This window comes from Elephas maximus, chromosome 3 (assembly GCF_024166365.1).
Source record: "Elephas maximus indicus isolate mEleMax1 chromosome 3, mEleMax1 primary haplotype, whole genome shotgun sequence".
Classification (NCBI taxonomy): Eukaryota; Metazoa; Chordata; class Mammalia; order Proboscidea; family Elephantidae; genus Elephas; species Elephas maximus.
The window spans coordinates 54427157-54450918 of record NC_064821.1 but is presented as its reverse complement, the minus strand read 5'-3'; the positions used below and the strand labels follow the sequence as shown (position 1 = coordinate 54450918).

At 44.9% G+C, this 23762-nt stretch overlaps 1 protein-coding gene and 1 non-coding gene across 3 annotated transcripts in view; both read right to left on the bottom strand.

The window, feature by feature from the left end:
- The window catches only part of KAZN (kazrin, periplakin interacting protein), a 580804-nt gene that overhangs the window by 224676 nt on the left and 332366 nt on the right, over positions 1-23762 (bottom strand). The gene's annotated exons all lie outside the window — the stretch shown is intronic.
- LOC126074118 (U6 spliceosomal RNA) lies at positions 6490-6596 on the bottom strand. The gene has a single exon (XR_007516926.1). It is a non-coding gene; the product is annotated as a U6 spliceosomal RNA (small nuclear RNA).

Below are 23762 nucleotides of genomic sequence, written 5' to 3'. Positions count from 1 at the left end.
ATGAGATTCCATCTCACTCCAACAAGGCTGGCATTAATCCAAAAAACACAAAATAATAAATGTTGGAGAGGCGGTGGAGAGATTGGAACACTTACATACTGCTGGTGGGAATCTCAAATGGTACAGCAACTTTGGAAATCGATTTGGCGCTTCCTTAAAAAGCTAGAAATAGAACTACCATACGATCCAGTAATCCCACTCCTTGGAATATATCCTAGAGAAATAAGAGCCTTTACACGAACAGATATATGCACACCCATGTTCAATGTAGCACTGCTTACAATAGCAAAAAGATGGGAGCAACCAAGGCGCCCATCAGGGGATGAATGGATAAATAAATTATGGTATATTCATACAATGGAATACTATGGATCGATAAAGAACAGTGAGGAATCTGTGAAACATTTCATAACATGGAGGAATCTGGAAGGCATTATGCTGAGTGAAATTAGTCAGCTGCTCAAGGACAAATATTGTATAAGACCACTATTATAAGAACTCAAGAAATAGTTTAAACAGAGAAGAAAATATTCTTTGATGGTTATGAGATGGGGGAGGAAGGGAGGGTGGGAGAGGGGTATTCATTAATTAGTGGATAAGAACTACTTTAGGTGAAGGGAAAGACAACACACAATACAGGCAAGGTCAGTACAACTGGACTAAACCAAAAGCAAAGAAGTTTCCTGAATAAACCAAATGCTTCAAAAGCCAGTGTAGCAGGGGCAGGGGTTTGGGGACCATGGTTTCAGGGGACATCTAAGTCAATTGGCATAATAAAATCTATTAAGAAAACATTCTGCGTCTCACTTTGGCGAGTGGCATCTGGGGTCTTAAACACTAGCAAGCAGCCATCTAAGATGCATCAATTGGTTTCAACCCACCTGGATCAAAGGAGAATGAAGAACACCAAGGAAACAAGGTAATTATGAGCCCAAGAGACAGAAAGGGACACATAAGCCAGAGACTACATCAGCCTGAGACCAGAAACACTAGATGGTGCCCAGCTACAACCGATGACTGACCTGGTAGGGAACACAACAGAGGACTCCTGAGGGAGCAGGAGAGCAGTGGGATGCAGACCCCAGATTCTTGTAAAAAGACCAGACTTAATGGCCTGACTAAGACTAGAAGGACTCCAGTGGTCATGGCCCCCAGACCTTCTGTTAGCCTAAGACAGGAACCATTCCCAAAGCCAACTCTTCAGACAGGGTTCGGACTAGACTATGGGATGGAGAGGGATCCCGGTGAGGAGTGAGCTTCTTGGATCAGGTGGACATTTGAGACTATGTTGACATCTCCTGTCTGGAGGAGAGATGAGAGGGTAGAGGGGGTTAGAAACTGGCGAAATTGACATGAAAAGAGAGAGTGGAGGGAGAGAGTGGGCTGTCTCATTAGGGGGAGAGTAATTGGGAGTATGTAGCAAGGTGTATATGGGTTTTTGTGTGAGAGACTGACTTGATTTGTAAACTTTCACTTAAAGCACAATTAAAAAAAAATCCTTCTCTGTATCTTTTAGAAGGCAGGCAGAGGGAAAAATAAATTTAAATTCGATATAAGAAAAATTTAAAATATCAGCCTTCCAGAGGGTGTCGTGGGTTTGGCAGATTCGGACTCTTGGTCCTATACTTTCTGTGGCACAAACACAGTCCTGAGAGTGGGTACTGGTGTCCAGACTGAGGCTCAGGGGCCAAGCACCATCCTCAGGCAATGGAGAAAGATTCGATGATGTTTGAAAGAGGGACTTAATTATACACCAGGAAAGGGGCTTCACACAGAACGGAAAGATCTTTCCCTAGAGGAGATTCAGAGAGGACTTTTTGCTCAATCTTCCATTAAAGAGAAATTTCAATTGCCCAGATCAGCCTGTTTCCGGAGCATTCCAGCTGATCAAGCTTGGCTCACTTCAGCCAAACCCAAACTGGCAGAGCTGGAAAATGAAAGGCGAAGGTTAGGCACGTTCTGAGCTGCCCCTGCGGGGTTCCTGTGGCAAGCTTCCTGAAGTACTTCACAGTGGGTTCTGACTCCGAGGCTTAGGTTTCAACCTTACTCTTCTGGGTGGGCAGTGGCGTAAAGCCCATGACAACCCTGTAAGTGGTTAACGTTTGACTTTTACTTACAAGGTACTTCTTTTCACTGAGTCACTACCATGATTCCAGTCGAGTCGATTCTGATTCATGGTGAGTCCCTGGATGATGTGCTTGGCTGCTCACCAAAAGGATGGTGGTTCAAGTCCACCCAGAAGTGCCTTGGAAGAAAGGCCTGGGGATCTACTTCTGAAAAATCTGCCATTGAAAACCCTACAGAGCACAGTTCTACTCTGACACACGTGGGTCGCCACTGTCATGATAAAAAGAATCTGTTGCTGTCGAGTCGATTCCAACTCACAGCAACCCTATAGGACAGAATAGAGCTGCCCCATAGAGTTTCCAAGGAGTGTCTGGTGGACTTGAACTGCCGACCCTTTGGTTAGCAGCCGTAGCTCTTAACTACTACACCACCAGGGCTTTCACTATCATGATAGTCACCACATTTTATCTGCTACAGGGATGGACAAACTTTTTCTGTAAAGGGCCAGATAACAAATGTTTAGCTTTGCGGGTGTAACTCTTCCCTCTGCCATTGTAACATGAAAGCAGCCACAGACAATATATCAATGAATGTGCATGGCTGTGTTCTAATAAAACTTTACTTGTGGATATTAAAATTATAATTTCTTATAATATGACACAGAATATTCTCCTTTTTTTTTTTTTTCAAACTTTTTGAAAATGTAAAAACCATTCTTGGCTTGTGGGCTGTACAAGAACAGATGGGCTGATTTTGGCCCGTGGGCTGTAGTTTGTTGACCTCTGTGTAAGAGGAATCTGGACGTGCCTTTAAAAAAGAAGGAAGGAAGGGTGTGTCTTAGTTATCTAGTGCTGCTATAACAGAAATACCACAAATGGATGGCTTCAACAAACAGAAATTTATTCTCTCACAGTCTAGGAGGCTCAAAGTTCAAATTCAGGGTGCCAGCTCCAGGAGCAATATCATGATAAACGGAGAAAAGATTGAAGTTGTCAAGGATTCTATTTTACTTGAATCCACAATGAACACCCGTGGAAGCAACAGTCGAGAAATCAAAAGATGCACTGCATTGGGCAAATCTGCTGCAAAAGACCTCTTTAAAGATGTCTTGAAGACTAAGGTGTGCCTAACCCAAGTCACGGGGTTTTCGATCGCCTCATATGCATGCAAAAGCTGGACAATGAATAAGGAGGACTGAAGAAGAATCAATACCTTTGAATTATGGTGTTGGCGAAGAATATTGAATATACCATGGACTGCCAGAATGAACAAGTCTGTCTTAGAAGTACAGTCAGAACTCTCCTTAGAAGTAAGGAAAGCAAGACTATGTCTCACATAATTTGGACATGTTATCCGGAGGGACCAGTCCCTGGAGAAGGACATCATGCTTGGTAAAGTAGAAGGTCAGTGAAAAAGAGGAAGACCTTCAACAAGATGGATTGACACAATGGCCGCAACAATGGGCTCAAGCATAACAACAATTGTGAAGACAGCGCAGGATCGCCTAGTGTTTTGTTCTGTTGTACATAGAGTAGCTATGAGTTGAAACTGACTCAATGGCACCTAATAACAACAGGTCCAGGGGAAGGCTTTCTCTCTGCTGGCTCTGGGGGAAGGTCCTTGTCATCAATCTTGCCTTGGTCTAGGAGCTTCTCAGTGCAGGAGCCCTGGGTCCAAAGGAAGCACTCTGCTCCTGGCGCTGCATTTTTGGTGGTATGAGGTCCTCCTGTCTCTCTGCTGGCTTCTCTCTTTTATATCTCAAAAGAGATTGACTTAACACACAACCTAATCTTGTAGAATTGAGTCCCGCCTTATTAACATAACTCCTCTAATTCTGCCTCATTAACATCACAGAGGTCGGATTTACAACACACAGGAAGATCACATCAGATGACAAAATAGTGGACAATCACACAACACTGGGAATCACTGGACTGGCGAAGTTGGCAGATAATTTTGGGGCACACAACTCAATCCACGACATGGTGGGAGGGAAGGAGGCAGGGAAGACAGACTTCTCCAAATTTCTAGCTATCCCTTAAGGGGGAATTCTGCCCTAGAAGACAATGAACTGTGTTTCACCAGACTGCTCAGTACGCTCAGGACAACCACCAGGCCTGGAAGCTGTTTGGGTTCCTCCCCAGTGCAAACCCTGAGACAAGGATTTGAGATTTGGTCCTGAGACCAAATGGGGAAGTAAGACAAGCAGGGTGTGTTAATGAGCGGGTTGCTGCTGTGACAACTGGGGGTCAAGCTGCTGGGGACCTTTCAGTGATTGTCTACAGTACACCTCACAACTGTCTCCGTGGAAGGGTGAGGAACCTGAGATATTCATCCACCAACTCCTGGCCTCACTGCAGAGGGTCATTTCTCTGGCACTTCCAGCCCAGCATGCTCTGTGGCCATAGAATGTCCTCAGGCAGAAGGACCCAGGAAACCCCTGACCTGGATGGGAACTGTCTGCAGTTGACCTCTGGGGTGGGCTGCGGTGATGGGGGCAGGGTGCAGACATCACCAGCTCTTGGGGGATTCTATACCAGGGAGGTGGCTTATCTTAAAAGATCTTTAAGGTTTGCTCCAGTCCTGAGAAAGAATTCTCACCTTCCACGTGGGAGACCAGGGTCCCATTCCCAGTAATGCATCCTCTGTCAGTGGAAGCTTGTGTACCGCTATGATGCTGAACAGGTTTCAGTGGAGCTTCTAGACTAAAACAGATTAGGAGGAAAGGCCTGGTGATCTGCTTATGAAAATCAGCCAGTGAAAACCCTGTGGACCACAGGGTCAATCTGCAAGCCATCTTGGGAACGGTGCAGAACCAGGCAGCGTTTCAGTCCACTGTGTATGGGGTAGCCATGCGTTGGGGGCCGACTCGATGACAACTAACAACAACAACGATAGTCTAGTGGCTACACTGACTCCTGGAAACAGACCCCCATCCAATGCTGGTGAACTGCTTTCTACCTCAGTCCTGCACTGACTCCCCTAACCCTGCTCACTCTACACTCCCCAATCTGTTCCTTCTTTGCTCATTTTCCAGCTTTATTTTCTTAGGTCACACCCAGCCCCACCTCCCCCAGGGAGGCCTGGCTTCTCTCCACAGTGATCTGGGAACCCTCTCAGGCTCCCCTGCTGTATACCTCCTGGCTCCCAGGGCTCCATGCCTTGGATTGTGCCCAGTAAGCAATATCTTTGTGAGACTCACCCATTCCCTGGGGACAAACCCAACACACTGAAATTGTCCATTTAAGTACTGTGAAAGGGCCTGACCCTGGGACTAATTCTTTATTCAGCACTTAAGTATATCAACCACTACTAAACAATGGCATATCTACTATCCTTTTAAAAAAAGATTGACTATGCATCCAACCTTGTGCTAAATGCTCCCTGCTGTCATCTATAATTCTTGCAGCCATGGCGAGAGTGAGCACTTATATTCCCGTTTAACAGATGGGCTTCTGCAGAGTCCAAGCTCAAGGAGGTAGTAAGTACCACTAGAGCTGGAGGCTTCGAACCCAGATCTATTTTCAAAGTCCAGGCTCTTTCTTTCTTAAATTCTTACATCATGTTTGACACATATATAATAATATATGTAATATGCAATTAAGTTACACACACACATACCCGTTGCCGTGAGTCAATTCCGACTCATAGCGACCCTAGGTTAGGAAGTGCAATTTGAAATAAACACCTGTGAACCAAAACACCCAGACATTATCTGTTTGCCTCGCAGTTGTTCTATCCCTTTACCTCCTCCTGCAGAAATTACTGGGGAGCCTTGGTGGCACAGTGGTTAAGCATGCTGGGCTGCTAACCGAAATGTCAGCGGCTCTAACCCACCAGCCACTCTGTGGGAGAAAGATGTGGCGGTCTGCTTCTGGAAAGATCGACAGCCTTGGCTACCCTCTGGGGCAGTTCTCCTCTGTCTTATGCGGTGGCTATGAGTCGGAATCGACTCGACGACTATCAGTTTGGTTTTGCAGAGGTTACTGCTATGATTAAATTTTGGGCTTAACAATACATTCTTTTTTTTTTTTTTAATTGTGCTTTAGGTGAAAGTTTACAGCTCAAGTTAATTTCTCACTCAAAAATTTACACATATGTTTGTTTTGTGACGTTGTAATCCCCATAATGTGACAGCATGCTCCCCTTTCTACCCCGGGTTTCCTGTGTCCATTTGCCCAGTGCCTGTCCCATCCTGTTCTTTTAAAAATACTTTATTTAATCAATAAGTATTTTTTGTCTTTATTGTGCTTTAGTTGAAAGTTTACAGAGCAAATTCATTTCTCATTAAACAATTAATACACAAATAGTTTTGTGACATTGGTTGCCAACCCCTCCATGTGTCAACACACTCCCCTTCTCTGCCCCAGGTTCCCTGTTCCCATTAGTCCAGTTTCCTGTCCCTTCCTGCCTTCTCATCTTAAAAATATGGAATGCTTCACAAACTTCCGTGTCATCCTTACACAGCGGCCATGCTAATCTTCTCTGTATCGTTCCAATCTTAGTATACGTGCTGTCAAAGCGGGCATTCAACATGTATTCTTAAAACATATTGTTTATTTCTACTTTTTAATGAGCTCTTCAAAAATGGTATCACAATATATGTCATTTTCTGCACCTTGTTTTTTTTTCTTTTTCATTCAACATGACATTTCTGAGATTCATCCATGTCATCGTGTGGGCTATAAACGAACCAAACCCATTGCTGCTGAGTCGATTCCAACTCATAGCAACCCTACAGGACATTGTAGAGCTGCCCTATAGGGTTTCCAAGGAGCGGCTAGTGAATTTGAACTGCGGACCTTTTGGTTTGCTTCCGAATGCTTAACCACTAGACTACCAGGGCTTGGTGCATCCATTTCCACTGCTTTATACTATGCTATTGAGTGAATATATTATAATTTCTAATTGTTCCCTTGCTTGTTTAATTTTGAAATTATAAATTACAGGGCCATTGTAGTATTATTTTTCAGAAATGTTTGCTTCCTCTTGCTGGGAGGGGGTTATACTGTCCTCCCCAGTGATAACAGGTTTGGCCATGCAACTTGCTCTGGTCAATGAAAGGTGACTAGATGTGTGTCACTGCTGAGCAGAGCTTTTAGAACTAGTGCATGATTTGCCTCGTTCTCTTTTTTTCCAGCAATATCCTAGATAAAGGCTGTTCCATCAGCCCAGGTCCTGGAGTGAAGATGACACAGAGCAGAGCCACCACTGGGTGCAATGGACATCTCTATCTGTGAGAAATAAACCCTTGTTGTTGTAAGCGACTGAGAGTCTGGGGTCATTTGTTACTGCAGCATAGCCAATCTCATTCTGACTGATACACCATGCTCTTTGCACCACACCACAGTGATTTCCAGCATACGGGCCAGAGGGAGTGAGCATTTTCCTGGGAAACTGACTTAATCAGCAGTGCATAAGGCCACATACAACAGGTTACAGCCAAACCAAACCTGTTGCAGTTGAGTTGAGTCTGATTCCTAATGACCCTGTGTGTTATACAGTAGAGCTGCTCCATGGGGTTTTCGTGGCTATAATCTTGATGAAAGCAGATCATCAGGGCTTTCCTCCGTGGTGCCAACCTTCAGGCTAGTAGTTGAGCATAAACCGTTTGGGCCTCTCAAGGAGCTTTTTGGTGAGTTAAATAGGGTCAAGATCACTCTTCCTGTGTGTGCATTGAAAGTGATTCACTCATTAACAACTAGAAAGTGCTTTGAAGATAATAAGCACTTGGGGGGCAGTTGGCACTTCCTATCTGACTTCTGGGGTCCCTCACCTCCTCTCTCCATCCCGCAGGCCTTTGAAGTCACTCCCAGGCAGAGAGGGCCCAGGAGAGGGTGGGGGCCAGTCGGAAGCCTCTTTTGCCTTGGAACTCCAGAGCTGGAAAGGCCAGCTCAAGTGTTGGAAGAAAAAATGTAAGCAGGGGAGGAGAGAATGTGCTCAAACCTCAAGACCAAAAGACAGGAATGAAGCAAGTCTGGGCAGAGGCCTTTGTGCCTGGAGCCTCCAGCTGGGAGCTTTGAAAGCCCTGCTGGGGGAGGCGGGTTCACTGGGGAATTCACAATGGCACTCACCAACCCATTGGTTAGCTTTCCTTTCTCCTTACAGTAAATGGCAACCAAGAAGGACAAACACTGCTTCCCCATTCTCACTTCTGGTTGAGGGAGACTGGCAAGAGAGAGGCTCGTTTGGGGCCATTTCTAACCCTTTTCACTTTTTTTCCCCCACTTTTTTTTTTTTTGTATGTACTCCCAGTCCTATCTGGAACCCTTGGTGGCGTAGTGGTTAAGAGCTATGCTGCTAACCAAAAGGTCAGGAGTTTGAATCCACCAGGCAGTCCTTGGAAACTCTATGGGCAGTTTTACTCTGTCCTATGGGTTCCCTATGAGTTGCAATTGACTCGATGGCACTGGGTTTGGTTTGGTTTTCCCCTTCTATCTGGGTCCTCTTAACTACAGCCATGCACACAGCAGACAGATTCACACACACATAGACACACATAAGGATAAAATTGTGATGAGAGGGAGGGGGCACACAAAATTAATCCATCCTGATGATAAAGATCATTATGGAGGCAGGTAAGGAAGAGAAACAACACATTTCTGTCTAATTAGGGCCAGAAGCTCATTACTGGGAGCAGAGAAGGAAAGTGATTAAGTGGATAAAAAACCAAAAAAACCAAACCCAGTGCCGTCAAGTTGTTTCTGACTCACAGCGACCCTATAGGACAGAGTAGAACAGACTCATAGAGTTTCCAAGGACCACCTGGTGGATTCGAACTGCGGACCCTTTGGTTAGCAGCCGTAGCACTTAACCACTACACCACCAGGGTTTCCAATTAAGTGGATACACCCTGGAAAATGCCTCCTCTTGCTCTCCCAGGAGCATCACCGCTCGAGAAACACAACCACAAGGCCACTGATTCCCAAACTGGGGTTCCTTGCGGTAGTAGCGGGGGATGAGGAACGCTGGCAGGTCTGTGAGTATTTTCCAAGAATTTAAAAAATGATTAATGGAAATTCATTATTTCACCTCTGATAACCCTGTGCAGGTAGACAAGCTAAAAATGTCAAGTTTCTTTATTTGGGGTTGGAATTTAATAGCCCAGCGGTAACGCCAGCTATCTTTCAGCAAGCAGAAGGTCTAATTGGTTGCTGATAGCATCACAAGGATTCCTGGGATTGCAGTGGTAGCCCATGATATAGCTGGGATTAGGGTATTCATGTGGAATGGAGCCTCAGGCTCTTCCTGGGGCTTCTACTTCAGAGTTAACCATGTCTGTGCTTCATTGCACTGGAGAAAAAAGGATACAGCATGGTTTAATCAGTTTAGGGAAAATCTTTCAAAACATGGTTAGTGGGGGGTAAAATAATAAAAAGGTCTTTGCAGTTAAGGGGAAGAGGGGAAGAAGCTAAGAAAGGGGAAATGGCATTTATTGATCAACTACTAATATCAAGCATTATCCTAAGTGCAATAAATAAATGTTTTTGTTATTGGGTACTGTCAAGTCGCTTCCAACTCATACTGACCCCATAGTGACAGAGTAGAACTGCCCCATGGGGTTTTCTTGCCTGTAATCTTTATGGAAGCAGATGGCCAGGTCTTTCTCCTGTGGAGCTACTAAGAGGGGTTCGAACCACCAACCTTTTGGTTAGTAGTGGAGTGCTTAACTGTCTAATAAATAGTTTATCTCATTTAATCTCCACAACCACACTGGGGTGGGGTACATTTATTCATTCACTCAGCAAGTACTTCTGGGCACCTACATGGAGCCAGGTATTTTTCTATGTGTTGGAAATACAGCAGTGAACAAAACAAAGTTGGTGGTTCTCAATGGGACCAATTGTCCTGGGGGACATTTGGCAATGGGGACTTTATTGGTTGTTGTGACCAGGGGGAGTGCTACTGGCATGTAGCACGTAGAGGCCAGGCATGCTGCTAAACATTCTGCAGTGTACAGGACAGCCCCTCACGACAAAGAGTAAGTATCATTGGTCCCTGCTCCATTTTAGTGCAAAAGACAGGCATTAAGCAAATGTGCATAAATATGTGATTACCGTTTTGATCAACACTAGAAGGAAAATAAGGGCAAAGTGATGGAGTCTATGGGGGAATCCGATTTAGACTGGGGGAATCAGAGAATACTTCTCTGGGGAAGTGGGGACACTTAAAACCTGTGGCCGATGATTGGATTCCGACCCACAGTGACCCTGTAGGACATAATAGAACTGCCCTACAGGGTTTCCAAGCCTGCAAATCTTTAAGGAAGCAAATTGCCACATCTCTCTCCTGCGGAGAGGCTGGTGGGTTCAAACTGCCAACCATTTGGTTAGCAGATGAGCACTTAACCACTAAGCCACCAGGGCTCTTTAAGAGGGACCTTAGATATTGGTAGGAGTCAACCAGGTGGAGAAAAGAGAAGAGTGTTCCTGGGAATGAGCTCAGCAGGTGCAAAGGTCTGGAGGCAGAAAGCACTCAGAGCTTGGAGAACATGGCAGGAAGCCAGAGTGGCTGGGAGAGGCTGGTGATGGGAGGGCATAGGAGGGGATGCCCTTCCCCAGGCTGAACTCCTGGGTGGATACAAGCGAGACAGCGGTGATTATCTCTTCATTTTCAGGTTAATGAAGGAGAACTTGGAGGTACTGTTATTTTGTTGATTCTTGATTTCTTGTCAAAATGTTTTTTTCAGAGAAGACTCTCCTAATGACTTGATACCAATGGATAATAGCTCTCTCCCAGGCATTTTCCTGAGGACAATAATGTCCTCCTTTCCCTGGCCGGTTCCCTCTGTGAGCACGGCTTTATGTTGTGTGTTAAACAGTACTCGGTCTCAGTTGGTGGCTAAGATCCAAGCTACCCCACTAGCTGGCAGGGCTCTTCGACCTCCATTGCTCCCACTGAGAAACATATTTCTCCTTTGCCTTTCTGAGGCACCCAGTCGCTGTTGAATTGATCCTGACTCATGTGACCCCACGTGTGTCAGAGTAGAACTGTGCTCCATAGGGTTTTCAGTGGCTGATTGTTTGGAAGTAGATCATCAGGCCTTTCTTCTGAGGCACCTCGGGGTGGATTTGAACCTCCAACCTTTTGGTTAGCAGCTGAACATGTTAGCCATTCGTGCCACCCATGGATTCTTTTTTGAGGCAAGGCCCTCAGCTAGAAACTCCTTAGTTGTGAAAAATGGTTTAGGAAAGGCAAGGGGATAGTTTAGCCTCTGGCTGCTAACACTGTGGACTCTGATCAGCAGCATCCACCTCACCTGGAACTTGCTAGACACGCAGAATCTCAGACCCACCCCAGAGCTAGTGATCACAAATGCATTTTAACAAGATTTCCAGGTTACTACCGAGCACATAAAGTCTGAGAAGTGCTGTTTCTATGTGACCTTCCAAAATGCACCCAGCCCTGGGTCCTCGATTGGAGAATTTGATATGACTTAGGTTCAAACCATCAATTGCTCATAGGCAAGTTCAAGCTAAAACTGAAGAAAATCAGTGAAAGTCCACGAGACCCAAAATATGACCTTGAGTATATCCCACCTGAATTTAGAGACCATCTCAAGAATAGATTTGACGCATTGAATGCTAGTGACCGAAGACCAGACAAGTTGTGGAATGACATCAAGGACATCATCCATGAAGAAAGCAAGAAGTCATTGAAAAGACAGGAAAGAAAGAAAAGACCCAGATGGATGTCAGAGGAGACTCTGAAACTTGCTCTTGAACATCAAGCAGCTAAAGCAAAAGGAAGAAATGATGAAGTGAAAGAACTGAACAGAAGATTTCAAAGGGCGGCTTGAGAAGACAAAGTAAAGTATGATGACACCTGCAAAGAGGTGGAGATAGAGAACCAAAAGGGAAGAACACGCTCGGCGTTTCTCAGGCTGAAAGAACTGAGGAAAAAATTCAAGCCTTGAGTTGCAATAGTGAAGGGTTCTATGGGGAAAATATCAAACGACACAGGAAGCATCAAAAGAAGGTGGAGGGAATACACAGAGTCATTATACCAAAAAGAATTAGTCAATATTCAACCATTTCAAGAGGTGGCATATGACCAGGAACTGATGGTACTAAAGGAGGAAGTCCAAGCTGCTCTGAAGGCATTGGCAAAAAACAAGGCTCCAGGAATTGACGGAATTTCAATTGAGATGTTTCAACAAAGAGATGCAGCGCTGGAGGTGCTCACTTGTCTATGCCAAGAAATATGGAAGACGGCTTCCTGGCCAACTGACTGAAAGAGATCCATATTTATGCCTATTCCCAAGACAGGTGGTCCAACTGAATGTGGAAATTATAGAACAATATCATTCATATCACACGCAAGCAAAATTTTGCTGAAGATCATTCAAAAACAACTACAGCAGTATGTCGACAGGGAACTGCCAGAAATTCAGTCTGGTTTCAGAAGAGGATGTGGAACCAGGGATATCATTGCTGATGTCAGATGGATCCTGGCTGAAAGCAGAGAAAACAGATGTTTACCTGTGTTTTATTGGCTATGCAGAGGCATTCGACTGTGTGGATCATAACAAACTATGGATAACATTGCGAAGAATGGGAATTCCAGAACACTTAATTGTGCTCATGAGGAATCTTTACATAGATCCAGAGGCAGTTGTTCAGACAGAACGAGGGGATACTGATTGGTTTAAAGTCAGGAAAGGTGTGTGCCAGGGTTGTATTCTTTCACTATTCATATTCAATCTGTATGCTGAGCAAATAATACGAGAAGCTGGACTACATGAAGAAGAACAGACATTAGGATTAGATGAGGACTCATTAACAACCTGCATTATGCAGACGACACAACCTTGCTTGCTGAAAGTGAAAAGGACTTGAAGCACTTACTAATGAAGATCAAAGACCCCAGCCTTCATTATGGATTACACCTCAACATAAAGAAAACAAAAATCCTCACAACTGGACCAATGAGCAACATCATGATAAACGGAGAGAAGACTGAAGTTGTCAAGGATTTTGTTTCACTTGGATCCACAATCAAGAGCCATGGAAGCAGCAGTCAAGAAATCAAAAGACACATTGCATTGGGTAAATCTGCTGCAAAGGACCTCTTTAAAGTGTTGAAAAGCAAAGATGTCACCTTGAAGACCAAGGTGCACCTGACCCAAGCCATGGTATTTTCAATCGCATCATATGCATGTGAATGCTGGTCAATGAATAAGGGAGACCGAAGAAGAAGTAACGCCTTTGAATCGTGGTGTTGGCAAAAAATATTGAATATACCATGGACCGCCAAAAGAACGAACAAATCTGTCTTGGGAGAAGTACAACCAGAATGCTCCTTAGAAGCAAGGATGGCGAGACTGTGTCTTACATACTTTGGACATGTTTTCAGGAGGGATCAGTCCCCGGAGAAGGACATCATGCTTGACAAAACTCAGGATCAGCGGAAAAGAGGAAGACTCTCAACGAGGTGGATTGACACAGTGGCTGCAACAATGGGCTCAAGCATAACAACGATTGTAAGGATGGTGCAGGACCGGGCAGTGTTTCGTCTCGTTGTGCACAGGGTTGCTGTGAGTCAGAACTGACTCGATGGCACCTAACAGCAACAACAGGTTCAAACCAAATCCACACACCCCGGCTTCTGTTACATACACAGTATTATTATGGATTGAATTGTGTCCCCCCAAAATGTGTCAACCTGGCTAGGCCATGATTCCCAGTATTGTGTGGTTGTCCACCATTTTGTCATCTGACGTGATATTTCTGTCTTGTATATCCTACCTCTATGATGTTAATGAGGCAGGGTTAGAGGCAGTTATGCTAATGAGGCAGGACTCAATCTACAAGATTAGGTTGTATCTTGAGTCAATCTAATTTGAGATATAAAAGAGAAGTGAGCAGAGAGACAGGCAGCCATCCTACCACCAAGAATGAAGAACCAGGAGCAGAGCGTGTCCTTCGGACTCAGGGTTCCTACACTGAGAAGCTCCTAGACCAGAGGAAGATTGATGACAAGGACTAGCCCGGAAAGCCAACTTCCCCTGGGGCTGACACCCTGAATTTGGACTTCTAGCCTCCTAAACTTTAACTCTTTGTTAAAGCCATCCACTTGTGGTATTTCTGTTATAGCAGCACTAGATAACTAAGACAGAAGGGCTTCAGGGAAGTCATGAAGCCCTTGAAATTGTACCCAATATTGTACACCTGTACATTCTTCTAAGAAGTTATGCCAGTTCTACCACAGGGCAGGAGTATGTGTGTGTGTGTGGGGGGGGTAGAATATATATATTTGGCTGTGTTCTCAGGGTCTCACCTTTGGAAAAGGCACAGCTGGGAGAATATGTTCCAGGTACCACCTTGCCCTGTAGTCACTTTCCTGGGGAGAGAGGCCATCGCTTTCATAAGAGTCCTAAGGAGACCTGAGCCCCTCAACAAAAAACGGTTAAGAACCACAGCTTCAGTTCCCTATAAGTGCTTAAGGAATGGCTCTGGAAAGAGATGTCTGGGTTTGAATTCCAGTCTCCCACATATTCCCCGAATGCGCTCTGACAATTCTCTTCACCTTTCCACATCTCGGCTTCTTCATCTGTAACAATGATGATAACAGTACCTATTTCACAGGGTTCTTCTGAGACCTAAATGAAATGAGCCATGTAAAGTTCTTACAACAACCTGGAAGTTGGTAGGTGCTCAATAAATGTCAATTAATTTTGAAAAATGTTCTGTAATTGCTTTTGGTTTTGCAATCATTCTGACCTGCCTCCCAAGTGCAGGGAGAATAAGGGAGGGTTTTACAAGAGCAAGGTGGTGAAGGATGGCGCTCCGAAGAGATGGATTCTAAGTATGCTTCCTCAGGATCCTGACCCCCCCGAGTTGGCACTTCACTTTGTACAAGCTCTTTTACCCCACCCTCTGGAGCTCTGGACCGATGGGAATAGTAGGTCTGTAGCAGTAGTCTTCATTTATCCAAACCAACTGTATATATAACCCCAAGCAGCCCTGTGTCATTTCACATCCTAGGAGCCCTGTAGTAAGGGCCAGTCCCCTTACTACAGACAAGGAAACTGAGGCTTATGGAGACTAAACAATCTGCCTGTGGTGAATAGCTAGTACATGGAGGAGGAGTTTTCATTCAAATCCAGGACTGTCTGAGCCTAAGGTCGGCATGCACCAAGCCACCCTGCAAAGATTTCAGATGGGCTTTTTCCGGGGATTGTGTGTGTTTGTTTTTTCTCTAGAAGACTTTAAAGTTTAGCTAGATATGCTCTAGCCAGGATGATTCTCAATGACCCTTAGAGTCACAGGAAGATTCTAGGTTCAGCCCTAATGACTCAATAGGTATTTATTGAGTGTCAAGTCTGTGGGCAGCTCAAAGTCAGACATTGAAAGACACACAGGAGGAAGAGAGAAACATTGCTTGCCCTGGAGGAGTTTATAATGAGTCTAGAAGGGAAGAGAAAGCTGCCACCATCACCAGCAACAGCAGCAGCTACATTTACAAACCCAAATCTCATCTAAACAACCATACGGAAAAGGTACTATTATTACCGTTAATATAATGATGAAGAAACAAGTTCAGAGGGAGCAAGTAAGAGGTTAAATGACTCACGTGAGGTTTTCCGGCTTTTAAGTGGTAGAATTGGAATTCGAACCCACAGCCCGTACCCACCATATTTGTTGTTGTTAGGTGCCGTTGAGTCAATTCTGTCAGCATGATCTCATGTGACAGAGTAGGACCACCTCATAGAATTTCTAGGCTGTAACCTTTACAGGAACAGATTGCCAGGTCTTTCTCCTGTGAAGCTGCTGGGTGGGTTCACACTGCCAATCTTTTGGTCCAAGGCTGAGCATTTAACCACTGCACTACTAGGGCTCCTTAGTAGTAACGCTCCACATAATATCTTGAAATAATTACAGACCATGAGACTATAAGCTCCTAAGGGCAGGGACCAGCTCTACTTTGTTCATCATTGCATCCCCAGAGTTTAGGACAGTGCCTAGAACATAATCGGCACTAAACAGACACCTGCGAGATGAAAAAATAAATGAACTGATGGAAGACCTTGGCGAGACGGCAAATGGCACCATGGCATCGGTGGAAAAACGTTGGTTTCCTGCCCTCTAGTTCCTCTTGTGGAGCCCTGGTGGTGCAGTGGTTAAGAGCTTTGCTGCTAACCAAAAAGGTCAGCAGTTTGAATCCACCAGCCACTCCTTGAAAACCCTATAGGGTAGTTCTAATTTGTCCTAGAGGGTCACTATGAGTCAGAATTGATTCGAAGGCAACAGGTTTTTTTTTAATCCCTTTTGTGCCTTAAGGATCTCAGATCATTTTCATAGCCTTGAAAAGAAGTTCTATCTCCCTGGGCCAGCATTTCAAATGCTGATGGTATTTGCTGCTGCCTGTTTCTGCACCTACCAGTTTAGACAAAATTTAGGAAGTGGTTTGCTGGGAAGTTATTGAACTAGTCATTCTGCTGGCTTTTCTGGTACAACTGGCAACACCCTGCTTATCATGGGAGAATTTACTCTTGGGAATTTTCAGCTTAATATGGCTGAACATAATGTGTAGAAAATTAGTAAGAATACAATATTGCTGGCTACAGCAAATAGGCAGTGAGTGTAGTTATCACATACTCCAAGAATGAAGTCCTTGCTCACATACTTCACAGAGGCCTCAGGAGCACAAGTCATAGTGTAATGTAAAGCTTTTTTACTTCATTGCTTTCCCTACAATACACTAGGAGCTACATGGGGGAAGGGGTTTGTCTTGCTGTTCTCTCAATCACTAGTGCTAGCCTAGAAAAAAACAAAAACAAAAACCAAACCTAAGTCAACCCTGACTCACAGTGACCCTATAGGACAGAGTAGAGCTGCCTCTTAGAGTTTCCAAGGAGTGACTGGTGGATTCGAATGGCTGACCTTTGGTTAGCAGCTGTGTACTTAATCGCTGAGCCACAAGGGCTCCAGTGCTAGCCTAGAGCCTAGTATAAACTGTGTTCTATTCCCTTCAATCCAGGCAGGCTTGTAACTACTCCAACCAATAGAATATGGCAGAAATGATGTCATGACTGCCAAGGTTAGGTCATAAAAGACCAAGTAGCCTCTGCTTGGTTCTTTGGAACACTCCATCTTGGGATGCTGCCTCTTGGAACCCAGCCACCATGTTGTGAGCTGTCACCATGCTTTAAGAAGTCTGGGTCACATGGACAGGCACATGTAGACTCTCTGATCAACAGTCCAAGTTGAGCCCAGCCTTTCAGTCAAACCAGCCCACCTTTTTGGACAAGTGAAGAAGCCATCTTTGTAGTGGACACTCCAGCCCAGCAGCTCCAGTTATCCTACATATTTGATGATTCCAGCCATTTCCATCTTTCCAGCTGAGTTTCTAGATATTGTGAAGCAGAAACAAGCTATCCCAGTCTTGTCCAATTTCCTTACCCGCAAAATCCACAAGCATGATAAAATAACTAGTGTTTACGTGACTAAGTTTCCGGTATTCTGCCATGCAGTCATAGTAACTAGACAGCTCTGGAGCCAGACTGCCTGAGATCAAATCCCAGCTCCTTTAATTAATACAGATGTTTCTTTGGGTAAGCCCCTGAGCCCCTGTTGGCCTCATGTTTCTCATCTATGGAATGGGTACCCACAAAGACTTCTCTCAGGGGACTGTTGCAAGCACTAAGTGGGATAATGCACATAAAGCATCCAAGCACGGTGCCTGGCATGGTTGCTATTGTAGCTATTACTATCCACTCAAAATTTTATGGGCTACCTTACTTTTCACATATTGTCTCCTTACCCCTGGCTCCCTGAATCTCCCTGACCATATGACAGACCTTTCTCCTAAAGCTGGTTCGGACATATATCTGCTCTGTGGTTGCCTGCAGTGGTCAGATGTCCAACAAACCCAGAGCAGAAGTCTAGGTCCATCATTTCTTAATGTTATAGATTGAATTGTCTCCCCCCAAAATATGTGTCAACTTGGCTGGGCCATGATTCCCAGTATTGTGTGGTTGTCTTCCACTTTTGTGATCTGATGTGATTGTCCTATGTGATGTAAATCCTAATCTCTGCCTGTGGTCAATGAGGCAAGGTTAGGTTATGTTAGGGAGGATTAGGGTGGAATGCAACACTCTTACTTAGATCACATCCCTGATCTGATGTAGGGAGAGTTTCCCTGGGGTGTGGCTTGTATCACCTTTTATCTTGCAAGAGATACAAGCAGAGAGAAGGAAGCAGAGAGATAAGGACCTATTACTATCAAGCAAGAAGATCCAGGTGTGGAAGCGTGTCCTTTGGACCTGGAGTCCCTGCACTGAGAAGCTCCTAGACCAGTGGGAGATTGATGACAAGGACCTTCCCCCAGAGCCAACAGAGACAGAAAGCCTTTCCCTAGAGCTGGCACCCTGAATTCAGACTTCTAGCCTCCTAAACTGTTAAAGAATAAATTTCTGTCTGTTAAAGCCATCCACTTGTTGTATTTCTGTTATAGGAGCACTAGATGACTAAGAGCTTTCTTTTCTTCACTTATAACAGTGGGTTAGTACCCTTATGAAGTTGTTGTAAGGATTAATGAGACAACATGGGCAAAGTACTTAATAGGTACCCCACACTTGGGGAACATTTGACTGTGGTTGCTGCCTCTGTGACCACAGGAGGACTTGATTGAACTTGAAAGTGTCTTAGGCATACCCAAAATGTAGGAAAGGACCTACGTTTGTCTACAGTCACAAACACCAAATTGTGTTGTAACAGTCCATTTGTGAGTCCAATCAGTATCCACATTGATGGTTCCTGGTGGGTCCAATTCCGTGGTATAGATTTTTCAGAGGAAGGTTTAAGTTAATCCAAGCCAACAAGACTATTTCCTGAATGATCTCTCCAACTAGAGATTCAGGCTGTTTCCGATCCTCAAGCCAGAGTTAGCAATGTCTAATGCTGATGGACTCTGATGCTGACAGATCACACTGGGCTGTTTTTCTCTGGGAGGCTGGCAAAGTGATATTTATTATGTTGATAACATCTTAGAATTATTTGCTCTTGCATGTAGCACTGAACAGTTTACAAAGCACTGAATATAAATAATCTCATTTGACTTCTCAATCATAATATCTATATAATCATTGATAATAAAACTAGAATAACTATATGTACTGAGTATTCTCTGTATCTTAGGAAATATGCTAAGTGCTTTACATGTATTAATTCATTTAACCCTAACAAACAAAATCAGTTGCTGTCGAGTTGATTCTGACTCACGGCGACCCCGTATGTGTTAGAGTAGAACTGTGCTCCATAGGGTTTCCAATGGCTGATTTTTTCGGAAGTAGATCGCCAGGCCTTTCTTCCGCGGTGCCTCTGGGTGGACTTGAACCTTCAACCTTCAGTTTAGCAGCTGAGTGCATTAATGATTTGTACCACCTGGGGACTTCTTATTCTAACAATAACCCCATGATAATGGGGGCATTTACTCCAGCTCCATTATTCATTACACAGATGAGGAAACTGAGGCTCTGAGAACCAAGGTCACCAGCCAGAAACTGACCCAGTTTGGACTCAAATCGAGACCTTTTCGACTCCAGATTGTAGGTACCAACTCTTGACAGGGTACCAGCCTTTGAAAGGGCTCCTTCCTGCTCTTGGCAGACATACTCAGGAATTTAAAGTGTGAGGAAAAGACTTTTCATTTTCTTAGCAAAGTAGAGATGTAAGGAGATTACCTTGCAAGAAAACCAGGATAAGGTCCCACAGAAACATGAAGCCAGGACTAAGAGGCCGCTTGAGGGAGCCGAGGCCATTGCAGGCCCCAGGAACCAGATCATTGTCAACTACGAATTGGCTTAAGGCCATTAATATTCAGTTGACTCTCCTGTTCCCAGGATGATGCAGGAGAGAAAGGTGTCACCACAGCACCTGGACAAACATGGCGGCCAACAGGAAACTCGGCAAGGGGGAAGGGCCCAGAGCAAGAAAAGGGGCTGCGGAGACAGACCCACAACGGGCGTCTCGAGGACTTTGACACCATCCAGCTGAGGGCTTAAATGGCCTTCTTCCTCCTTGTCTAAGCCTGTTCGGTAGACGTTGGCTGATTTTCACCATAAAACTGGAGTCGGGGGAAACTGCTTTTATACTGCCATTGACCCAAATAAGAGTCGAGTTGGAGAAGCCTACGACCTTTCATCTTCTGGGCTAAGCCATTCATTTGACAGATGGGGAAACTGAGGCCCGAGGGAGAGGAGGGACAAATCCACAGGCAGTCCCAGCTCAAATGGCTCATCAAAGGAATCACTTCAGTGGTGTGGTTCTCTAGTAGCGGTGGGGGTGGAGGAGCAGGTTGGGGGGGAAGCAGTAGTGGTGGGGAGGGGACATCTGGCAATGGATGGAGACGGTTTTGGTCGTCATAACTGGTAGTGCTACTGGCATCCAGCAGGTAAAAGCCAGGGATACTGCCGAACATTTTATAATACCCAGGACAGTCCCCACGACAAAGAATCATCCGGTCCCAAAATGTTAGTAGTGTCGAGGTTGAGAAACCCTGCTCCAGCCCTCTGGGCCCAGGTCTGTGGGGTAATAGGGGCCCTGAGGTGCTGGGCAGTTGGGGCTAGAATTCACCAGCAACTATCGTTCAATTGCAGAGGGGAGAAAGCTGAGGCTGAGACAGCGGTAATGTCCTTGGTCTTGCAGCTAATTATGGCAGAGCGGGGATTTGAAACATGTCTGTAGGCTGGTCTGACTTTAAATGCAACCTTCTTGTCTTTTCCATGTTGCCACTTTGTACAAGAAGCCCCGTTCCCCAATTTAACAGTTACTGTGTGATCATTTCTTTAAATTTCCCAATTTAATAGTTACTGTGTGATCAATTGTTCAATCTCACTCTCCCCTACTGCACTGCTCATCATGGCACCTGGGGTCCAGCATTATAGTAAACACTAAAATATTTGCTGAATTAATCGAAGTCTTTGTAGGGTATTCATAACTACGAATATCAGATAACATTTACTGATTATTTACTTCCCAAGTGCCATGTACTGTTCTAAGCAGATAACACATATTAACCTATTTTGTCCTTAACAGCCTCACGAACTTGGTGCTCTTATTACCTACACATTACAGATGAGAAAACTGAAGCATAGAGAGAAGAAATCACCTTGGCCTTTGTGACCCAACCCACCACCCGTCTGTCAGTGTGTCGCATTGTGGCAGCTTGCATGTGGCCTTGGTTCAAATCCCAACTGTGTCACAGGGTAGAACTGCTCCATATGTATTTCTTGGCTCTAATCTTTAGGTTGGGTTAATCTTTATGGAAGCAGATCACCAGGCCTTTCTTCTGTGGAGCCCCTGGGTGGGTCCAAATCACCAACCATTATGTTAGTAAACAAAAAAACCAAAACAAACCCATTGCCATCAAGTCAATTCTGACTCATAGTGACCCTATAGGATAGAGTAGAACTACCCCATAGAGTTTCCAAGGAGTACGTGGTGGATTTGAACTGTCAACCTTTTGGTTAGCACTTAACCACTACACCAGCAGGGTTTCCATTAGGTTAGCAGATAAGTATAAACCACTTTTAACACACAGGGACCGTAAGTATACAGAGAGGTATATAGAGACAGTAAGAAACGTGCTAGCGTCGCAGAGCTAGTAAGTGGCAGAGGAAGCCTTGAACCCAGGCAATCTAGTTCCAGATACCCCTTGCTTCACTACAACATTACACCACGTTTTTTTTTCCCCCTGTACAGGCCCACTTGGGAAGTGATGGTCAGAATCTCCAGGTTCCTACCTGCAAGCCCAAGGTGTATCCTCCCAGCTATCTGTTCTTTGCTCTGTTGCCCAAGGCATGTTTAGTCATCTGCCTAGAGCTCCCTCCCAGCAGCCACTATCACTAATGCCATCCTGGTTGCTAGCTGCATTGTGCAAGTAATAAATGCAGCTACTACCAGATCGGAAATTGGCCAGGTGACAACAGAGGCAGTGATGGTGCAGATCAGATTGGGGACAGGGAGCTGATAACACTGGCAATTCCATAAGGGCCTCTCCTCATCTATTGTTTCTTGCCTCTGCAGCTAGCCTCCCAGTCCCCAAAGGAGGTGAGATCCTAACGTCTGTTAAGATCACAATCCCACTCGTCTTGTCTCTGTTCTCTTCTTCCTCCTCTTCTCAGCCAAACAACTGCTTTTAATCTCTGCATTCACAGGAGGAACTGCTCTGTCCTATTACACTATGGCCACGCAGAGCTTGAAGCAGGGATGTCAACTGTGGATGTGTGCAGAGGCAACACGTTTTCCCAAGCATCTGTTTAAGTGGTACTCACACCTGGGCTGAAATTTCTTCCCTTCCAGGACCCAGGAAATTCCTGAGACAGTGCTGCAGACAGATCCCAGAGGAACTCTTCTCTGGTGTTGCTGGCAACCTGCAGTGGTGTGCTGGTAAATGTTAACCAACTCAGGAGGTGGAGAAAGGATCCCTGATTTACAGCGGTGGCCAATTTCCATGGTGTAAACACTTTCACTATCGTCAAATTCCAGCTATCATCATGAAGCTCACGGCCTTCCTGAAAATTCAACCGTTGGCTCTCACGCTCTCATGAGAAGGAGCTGATTCCAGCACACCCTGGGCAGGAAGCTTGGTTTGAGCCTCATGCCTCCTAAGCCACTTGATTTTTCATTACTAGGAAAAGGGAGAGACCATTCATTGAAAACAGACCTTTAAAAAAATTAAGAATAAACAACACAGGCTGAATGACTGAGCTCCAGTCCCCATGCTTGTCCAATGGATGATAACAACAGCCAAATAAACCCACAAAAAGATAAATAGCACTTTACATAAAGTCTCTAACTGTCCAACCACAACTTACAAGCATACCTCAAACCTTTCCTTGCTTGACTTCAAAGTGGAAGAGAAACACCAGGGATGCCCTCTTGCAGAAGGGAGGGGGGCAGGGCAGAAGGCTCTGCAAATCTGCTTGCCCAGAAAGGAAGGGATATTTGGCAAAGAAACGTTTGGCAAATGGAAATACAAAACTGAGAAAATCCAGAATCCCAGAGCTACTATTGTCCCCTCATTTTTTCCCCTTTCTTTCCCTCTTAACCTTCAAAAAAGGAAACATTCAACCAAGAGCTTATGGGTAATCTAAAGAAGAATAATCAAACTGGACAATGCCAAGAGTCTAATCTCATTGTAAGCATGGGTCACCTCAGCGTTTCTGGGCTAGATGCAAAAAGTCGGAGGATGGAGAGGGGGATTGGTCTTGACAGCTTTGGGTTCTGGCATCCAGGGTGTCAGGCAGCATTTGCCTAATTGCCTTTCGAGGTGAAAGGATGCTCCAGTTGGTTACATTAGTTAACTTAGCCTCCCAGCCAGCCAGCCAGCTGGTGACTCACACCACTATTCCTCTAAAACAACTCAAGGTCATCAATGACCTTCATGTTGTTAAATCCAATGGTCAATTTCCTGGTTCCATATTACTTAACCTCCCAACAGCATCTGACAGTTGATGACTTCCTCTTTCTCAACACACTTGGCTTCCAAGACCTTCCCTTCTCCTGGTTTTCTCCTGACCTCACTGGCTGCCTCTTCTCAGTACTCTTTGTTGGATCTTCTTCCTCCTTCTGACCTCCAAATGTTGGAAAGTCTCCAGAGTTCAGTCCTTAGACCTGCTCTCTCCTCTATTCCTGTTCATTCACTTGGTGTCAGGGTTTTATACACCATTTTTATGCTGATGATCCCCA